Raw genomic sequence first — 8,902 nt, 5'->3', positions numbered from 1 at the left:
AAAGTTATATGTTGTTGACCAACCAAATTTAAGTTGCATTATATGTTGGGACTAATGAAGTATATTCATTTCATGCACCCCGGGGATAGACGACCTTGCATCCGACATACGCTTGGCCAACCTATATAGCTAAGTCATGACCAAACAAGTGTTGACCATGAAAATTATTTTCAGTAAGATTTCATCAAAATTTACTAAATTTCACTGAGTTCATCAGTAGACCTCGAAACAATTACTTTTAGTCAAATATTTCAGACATTTCAGTACTACACATTAATTAAAAACGTTTTGAAATTTTGGAGTATTTAGATGAATTTTGTGAGAAAAATTCGACAAATCGACCGAAATGAAAACCGAAATCAGTGAAATTCACTTCAGCCCTTGCGGAAATATTTTCCAGAACTGAAATTCTAAATCGTGGTGTCAACACATACAAGCAAACTTAAGATTCGTAGTGATACAAAAGTGAGCGGAAACTCTTCATCTTACGACTTGACTCTTTTCTTTCTTTCAGGGCATCTCCAGCGGCGCGACGCATTTCGGACATCCAAAATGTCCGCGGGCGTCCGTTTGCGTCGCGAGGCGGACGCGGAAATGGTCGCGTGTCCGTTTGCGTCTGGGGCTGGCTCCAGCGGGGCGACGCATTTTGGGCGCAGGCCAGAATTCAAAAAATAGAAGCACGCATAAACTTTTACACCAAATTTACAGCCGCATTTTGAGGGCTGAAACAAGTTCACCCCACTCATATCGGACTGCGCAAAGTGGAGACCAAAAGGGGCACAACAAGACCTGTGCAGCAATAAAAATGTCCAAAAGGAGGCCAAGGTGCTGGGCGCATGGCGCCGGCGATCAGGCGTCTCGCGCGCGGATTTCAGCGCGCCTCTTCATGAACCAGGCCCTGGTGTCGTCGTCGACGCTGCTCAAGTCGGCTAGCATGATCCTAGTGTCCTCCGCAAGGATCTTGGCCTTGGCGTCCATCCTCCTAGCCTCGGCGTCAAGCAATTTGGCCTCGGCGTCTGCCTTTTGGACCTCAATTATCTCTTTGGCGAGGTTGTGGTAGATGGCAGCTGCGGCCTCTTTTTCCAGACGCCTCTTCTCGTCCCTAGCAGCCAAGGCGGCACGATTGTCGGCCATCATCTTCTCCATGCTCATGGTGAACGCAAGGGCCTGCGCCTCCCGCCGTAGATCGGCCTTGGTAGCCTTGTGGCCTCGTGGACGAGGTGGAAGGGCTGGACGGCCTTGATCGTCGTCCTCGCCGTCGAGGTTGATCGCTGTCCCATTCCTCACAGCTTCGTTGTAGGCCGCATAGCTTGTCATCCACTTGTTGGCGTTCTTGAGCACGTCCCAGCAATGGACCATATGGAAGCCCTTCTTATGCGTCGCCCTGAACTTCTCCAAGGCGCGGGATACCTGCATTCATAGCCGCCAATGATGTACATAGAATGATGCACATAGTGTTGAATGATGATGGTTCTATCGTGTTTACCACTCGTCATGACGCCGAGCGCCGCTTACGGGGTTGTTAACAGCATGTTCGACCGCCGAGCAAAACTTGGCTGTCTCTTGCTTGATGTAGTTCCATCTTTTTCGGAGGGACTCTAACGTCCGAGGGCTTGTGATATTGTAGGGCGGGTGCCGCCTGGTCTCGTTGTACTCCTGCGAGACCTTGGCCCAAATAGACCTTGCCCTTTTGCTGCGCGCCATTAATGCAATCATTGCTCGATGCAAGCCATGCTTTGCACAAGCACTTGTCCTCCTCCTCAACGAAGCCTTGTGTCTTGTGGCTCTCCCCCTTCTTCTTCCCAGGCTTTGTTGGCGCGTCGTCGAAGTCGTCCACCGACACGGGTGTTGGCTGCGTCTGCTGGGTGGCGAACAGGCGTGCGGTTTCGATGTCCTCCGCGCGTTCATCTGCCGTTGGCTCCCAGTCATCCAGCGGGGTCCCGGCCGGATCACCGCGAACGAAGCCGCCGCCGAAGATAATTTCCTGGATGTCAGCCTCACGGCGGTCCTTCCAATAGTCCTACGAATCACTGGACGTCAGACGCATGAAACACGGCGAACGCACACATTGAGAGAGCTCACGTACCGGGTCGTCCATCGTCGGGGCAGCCGTCGCCATTTCGTCGAACAGGATGCGGGGCTGCGGCATGCTCTCCTCCGGCACCTGGCGCGTCTTCTGTGCCGCGCCCGAGCTGGAGTCACCGCTTCTAGGAGTCCGGTTGAGGTCGGGAACAGCCGCCCCGTTGAACTGCTCCGCCGCCCCGGTCAACTCCACCGGCGGCAGGCCGGACGCGAACCGCGACGCCGGGTGCCCCTGCAAGGGAGCTGGAGTTCCAGGACGCAGCTGGGAACTTACCGAGCTGACCGACGAGGACGGAGGAGCGACGCCGGTGATCCCCTCTGTCTTGACGAGCATGTAGCCCTCCGCCAAGGTCGGATGGAGGGCTACTTGCGCGACGCCGGCTTTGATCTGCATCTGCCACGCCTGCTGGTTGGCGGCCGCGGAAATCTTCATCTTCTGGTTCCTGCGCCGGCAGCGACGTTTCGCGGCCTCGATCACTTTCTCCTCCGGGGAGAGCACCTTCTTTGCAGCCTTCGCCTTTGCCTCCCGGCCGCCGCCGGTGTCGGCCCGCTTTGCTTCCGGCAGACCCTCCATTGTGGCTACGGTCGTGCCTACGGGGGAGTGTGGGGCGGCGGCGGGTGCGGCGGCGAGGGTTTGATCCGCATCCATGGCGGTGGCTACGACGGCGAGGACGTCCATCGCTTCGGGAATGTTTCGCGCCGGTCTAGTTTGCTTTTTCGCGCGGGGAGTGGCCAGTGGCGGGAATTATATCAGGCTCGCTGCCACTGACGCGCGGGTCCTACGTCTTTTTCGGCGGTCACTCGGCGCGACCGCCGAGCGTCCGCGGAGACGCAAACCTGGCGCATATTTGGGCCAGGTTTGCGTCTCCGCGGACGAGCCGGTCACTTTGCGTCGCCCCGCTGGAGCAGGGCCCAGGCGCATTTCCGGTCACGGCGGACGAAAACGGTCGCTCAGCGACCATTTACGTCGCGCCGGTGGAGATGCCCTCAACATGATAAGACTCAAGTCGTACCAGTGTGGCCAGTGGTGTTGATCCTATATATTCGTCGTGGCTAGGGCTAGGGCTGTGTAGGGAAATAGGGCAATAACCACCACGGCAAACTAACTACAAGTACAAGTTGCAGTAGACTCATAACCAGAAATGCTAGCTGCGACCAGCTAGCTGCTATACTTGGGGAACTCCCATCCATTCAACCATCACCGGCCGCCGGCCTGCCGGCCCTGTGTCGATGGCTGGATCGATCGATGCTGCTCTGTTCCTCTGCCACGGCCAGACTGGTCGAGTGATATTCATTTTGACTCGTCAAACAGCAGAGCCACATGGAGGAAATAGACACGAGCCATTGCTGACTGCAGTCCGGTCAGTTGGTCACTGGCCGGTCGGCGGCGGTGGGCCGATGAGGCTGGGATCAGACCGGAGCATATGCCTTTTACGTACTGGATGTGCTGCGTGATTGACAATTCGGGGCGGACGTCCCCGCTGGTCGGAAAGCCCCGCCGGGCCCCAACCTCCCGCAGTCCCGCCTCGGTTGGCAAGCGCCGGCGGCAGCTAGCTGCCTGCATAGTGCATACATTCAGGAGCAGCCATCTTTACGGCAGCCGGCCGGCGACCGTCATTAACTCGTAGGTGCTGAGTGCACGCAATGGAATTACGTTGGTGCTTGTTTTTACCCATCGTCTCCCTGCAGATCCCCGGTAAGAGCTCTGTCTCTCTCCATCTCTACTTCACATTCTGCAGATCGCCCTAGAGCATTTTCAGCCACATCCTCTAAACAACGTCCTCTATCGAATCGTGCTCCCATTCAGCATCTCTAAATAAACTTTTGACTGATAGTTTGCAGGAAATTATGAAAATATCAAAACATGAATAATGTCGGTCATGAATTCAAAGTTTCCGCCTCAAAATGACCTTTGGTCTGGCCACGATATTGCAACACCACATAGCAAGGAAATCTAATTGAAGATGTTGGATCCGTCGTTGACAGCGTCTCGTTTCTCGTCTCCTGCTCCTCTGACGCTGTTGTTGTGTGCTCGCTCGTAATCACAGCTATCTACGGTGTCGCCGCCCTGCGAATGCACATTTCTTGCGACATGGCATCAGTGAAGAACATATGCACCCCCTTCACCTGCTCACACATGTTTAACGTGTCAGCGGTCAATATCATTTCTCTTCTTCACCACAACTCTGGTCCGATCTTCTTGTCTTGCTTCTCAAACATGGGCCCACCTTCTATCCGCCCTTTTTGCTCGAATAACCGAGTTGGAAGAGATCTCGGCCTTCAACTTATGAGCCTAGTCTTGCACCCTCTCTGATGATGCTGCCTTAACGAGTTTTGTCGTGGCCTTATTATTGTCAGGCGCAGCCCGCCGTGGTTGCCAACGGGAAATTTAAATCAATGATGCCTATCGCGGCTTTCTTTAGTTGTATGCGTGCGAGCCTCAATTTCTCGCACTTTTTAAGCTCGTGAAGCCATGCATCAAGGTGAAGCACTTTCCATCATTGCCCGTTCCAAACATGTCTAGTGCACCATCGAACTAAATCAAGATGAGACACATCAATACATCGCCAAGATGATCACTTACCTGACTTCCACTTAGGGCTCGAGACCTTGTTTGATCGGCACCGGTGAAGGAATCAATACTCATCATCCTCCAAGCATCACACACAAACATTTATCTTCTAAGTACTTCCACTTGTGGCTGCGGTGGCCGCCATTCTTATTTGGTCGCACCTATCATGGTTGCAACCATGTTCATCCTAGACTTGACGCGCCACCCTGGCATACAGTTGTGGTGTACCTGCACCAGATAAGGATGGCCTCCGACTCACTCCAGGATTCATCTCTGGTGCCGGCCGCTTGTGCGGCCTTGCGAAGGGTCCATTTGGCCCCTTCAACGCCTTTGGCGGCATGACAACGATGGAGAACAGGATGCATCAGCGACAACGGTGTGGGAGGGCAAGAAAGAGTAGCAACATGGTGGGAAAATAAAACAGCAAGAGGAAGATAAATAAAAGTATAGTTCGGCACTGCCAATAATAGGGGCAGCCTTCATATTGATACCTACTTATTGTCGCTTGTGTCCGGTGCGTTCGCAACGTGTCCTCTCAGTTGGGGACGGCTTGGTGGCACCGACGCGTTATTGGATTGTGTCGGCCGAGTGCAATTATCCAAGATGCTCAACTTTAACTTACCCTGCTCAGCCTTTAGAAGATAAATGTTTGTGGGCTATATAAGATCTTACTTTGAATGCATGCCCATGAAAACATACCTAATTCACGTAGGCAACACAAAGATATAAATATGATGGGTTAGTTCACAAAACATAATTAACAATACTTACCATACCACAAGATCACATGGTCCATGTGTATAACTTTTATGCTTCGTGTGCTGACCAACTTAAATCAAATCTTCATTTTTTGTCTTGGCCAACGTTGTATATGTCCCCATGCTCTATCATAATATTTTGAGGTGCATAAAGAATTCTCCATTTGATTACGATGCTCTAAATCTTGCCAACCATAGCTCAACTCATAAGTCTATCATAATATTTGCTTAGAGCCATATTTTAAATTCTTCTCTTGCATTCAAACACTCAAGCTTGATAATATATTGCTCAACTCATGAGTATATCACATGCTCTAAAATGTCTTAGTGGCGCCGAACACGTTACTAGACCGCCATAGCCGAGCACAAATATCCTTCTGTCGCGTCCATTAGCTCTCTGGGGCGCCGTACAAGTCGACATGGATGTGAGTCATAGTTCTGACATGTATATACACTATCTTCCACATGGGCTTGGATCATTGATACCAAGACGATAAGACCCATCGCTCTAGCTAGCAAGTATTGGTCTCCTCTTTGGCGTGCGTACGCTCAACTCAGTCGCGGATCATAAACGCGACCCTAGGAGGAGCAATACCGCTACCAGGATAAGGCGCTTCACGTGGATCCAATGGTTCTGTCACGTCGCCAAAGTCCTTCTATAACATGGCCGCCGTTCGTTGCATGCTCTTTGTAGTCTGTACCAGATGGCCTGCTCTTTCTTGCGCCACTACTACCCAAAAATTGCCTTATTTGTCTACACCACCAGGGCTTGGCCTCCGTTTGCGACCGCGTGGACCGAAAATACATCTGTACCCTGTTCTAGCGAGGCGACGCGGCCCAAAAATGCGGTAGGTTTCATCTCTGCGGACGCTTGCGCGAATGACCGCGTTGACCGAAAATGCGTCTGTACCCGTTTCAGCGGGGAGACGCATATCAACCGGGTCATCCGTAGCGACGCAAACGCGGCCCAAAAATGCGGCATGCATGTTTGCGTCCCGGATGATGCGCGGACGCAGTGGTCGTCCGCACAGTCCCCGCACGGACCCGCCTAGCAGCGGCACAAATGCTTCGTCTTTAGCGCGGCATAACTTACGGGCGGTGCGCTGCAGCTTTTCAAGGCCACGTTAATGGCGCGCCTCGGCTTCCGCGAGCGTGCGCGGCTAGGCGGCGTCGCAGTGGCATGACATTGAAGGCGAGATGGTGTCCAAGCCTTTTAAAAGTTCGCTGTCGGCGCCTATTTTTCCGACCACACCATTGCCAGAGTCAACCGTATCTACCCGACCGACGGCATGTGGAAGAAATGTCGACCCTTCCGCAAAACCAAGAACGACCACGAGACTAGCAGCTCGCGGTCCGGCAAGAAGACGCGGGTCGGGCGTATGTCCGCATCGAGTTCGCGCGCCGCCTCTCGGAGGAAAACTGGCCGGTGCCATGGTCGGACGCAAACCTGCCTCGAGGAGGCTGGTACCTCAACTCCAGGCGCATGCCGGTCCCCCCTCCTCGTGCCACGTGAGGGCCGAGAGCGCCGTCACAAGGTGCGCCGCCGCCGAGCCATCTTGTTGGCCGATCTCCGAGAAGATCTGGTGTACGCGCTCAACTCCTACAACTGGATCTCGTTCGGGACGTGGGAGTTTGATGCGCGCCGCCGAGCTGGATACCTCGGCGACCTCGACTACTTAGACCGAGAGATCGCCGCGGAAGAAGGGGAGAACGGCGACAAGGACGAGGACGCGGACGAGGGCGAGGGCGAGCATGACGACTACGCTGCCGAGGTCGACCGCGGGGACAACGACCACGACGACGGCGGGCCGGCGTGGTATCCGGAGACCCAGCCGCCGGACATTAGCGAGGAGGAGGCCATTGCCATGGCACTGGCCAATAGCGAGCTTGACGAGCTCAACGAGTTTGCTATGTGGGACGGGCTCGCCATCCAGCTTCGCGAGTCGGCGCTGCGTATGGGAGACCGACGACTTCTCCGGACACGCTGACGCATTCGAACGACCTCGCGCTGGCTGCTGCTCCTTCAACGCCATGGGATCTGTGGCCAGCTTCACCACAGCGTCCTGCGCCGCCGACGGCCTAGCCGCAGTTGCCGCAGCCTGCCCTTCCTCCTCTAGCTTCTATGGCCGACACCGGAGTTCATCAATCTCGTCAGCGACGACGAGCAGTAGTCATTACCTAGGTTTTAGCATGCTTTTCTGGCATTTTTTAAAATCTTTTAATATTTTTTATTAATATAAATTATTTCTTTATCAAAGGGAAAAAATTACACGTCGTGCCGCTGGAGCCACCCGACGTAAACGGACACACGGTCCATTTCAATCATTTAGAACGACGAAAACAAACAGCATTCGTTTTAACGTTCCAAATACGTCACCGCGCCGCTGGAAATGCCCTCACCATGGACAGGAATCTCCTCACCATGGACAGGAATCTTGCCGCGCATTGTCTCCAAGATTCTCCTCGGCCGGGGAGGCGAGCTGGAATATTCTGGCCGGATGGGAGATAGTACACTGTACACGCTAGTCGCTACAAGATGTTGGCTGTGTCAGCTTCACATGCGCGCAACGCCTACCTGAGCAGCCGAGCTGCGCGCGTGCTTCATTTGTTCGGCTATATATACCCTGCTACGTGTCGTGTTATCAACTTATCATATGGTTGCTACGTGTTGAAGCCTTGAAGACATCTCCAACGGGCTGATGCATTTCGGACGTCTAAATTGACCACTTGTGTCCATTTACGTCGACCCGCGAATGCTATACAGCCGGCGATGACCGTTTGCGTTCGGGGTATCCCAGCGGTGCGGACGTACTTTTTTAGCACTGACACTGTGAAAGTCGTTAATGGCGGTTTAATGTCGCGTGGAAGCCTGGCACCGGTGGTTCCCGCGACGACGGTGGTTTCCACGCGTGGCCAACAGATTGACGCGTTTGGCCGACGTTTCGCGCGCGCGGGAAACGACCTGCGCGCGAATGCCGTTTCCCGCCCCGACGTGGCTATATATGGTGGACGCCGCCGGGGTGACGGGCACACCTCAACCTAAACCCTAGCATACATCCTTGGCCGAGCACAACCTTAGCTGGGATCAAGTTGTTCAGATCTACCGCGAAGTCCACCCGGATGGTCCGGACCTCGTCGAGCTCTGCGCGACGGAGGCGTTCGAGGAGGAGCAGCTCGCCGCCAACGCCCTTCAGGCCGAGCAGCTGGACCGGGAGGCGGCGACGGATGCGGAGGTTGCGGAGGCGGCAGGGCGCGCTAGAGCGTCAGCAGCGGGCGGCGGCCATGGTGGAAATCGTTGAAGCCAGGGCGAAACTCCGGGCCGAGCTCGCCGAGGCGCGGGCGGAGATGGCGGCGGCTAGTGCCGCCCTTGCGGCGGCTACATTGTGAAGGAGATATGCCCTAGAGGCAATAATAAAGTGGTTATTATTTATATCTTTATGTTTATGATAAATGTTTATATATCATGCTATAATTGTATTAACCGAAACAT

The sequence above is a fragment of the Lolium rigidum genome, chromosome 1 (assembly GCF_022539505.1).
Source record: "Lolium rigidum isolate FL_2022 chromosome 1, APGP_CSIRO_Lrig_0.1, whole genome shotgun sequence".
In the NCBI taxonomy this organism is placed as follows: domain Eukaryota; kingdom Viridiplantae; phylum Streptophyta; class Magnoliopsida; order Poales; family Poaceae; genus Lolium; species Lolium rigidum.
The sequence above is the reverse complement of the archived record's forward strand: the minus strand, read 5'-3'. Positions refer to the sequence as shown.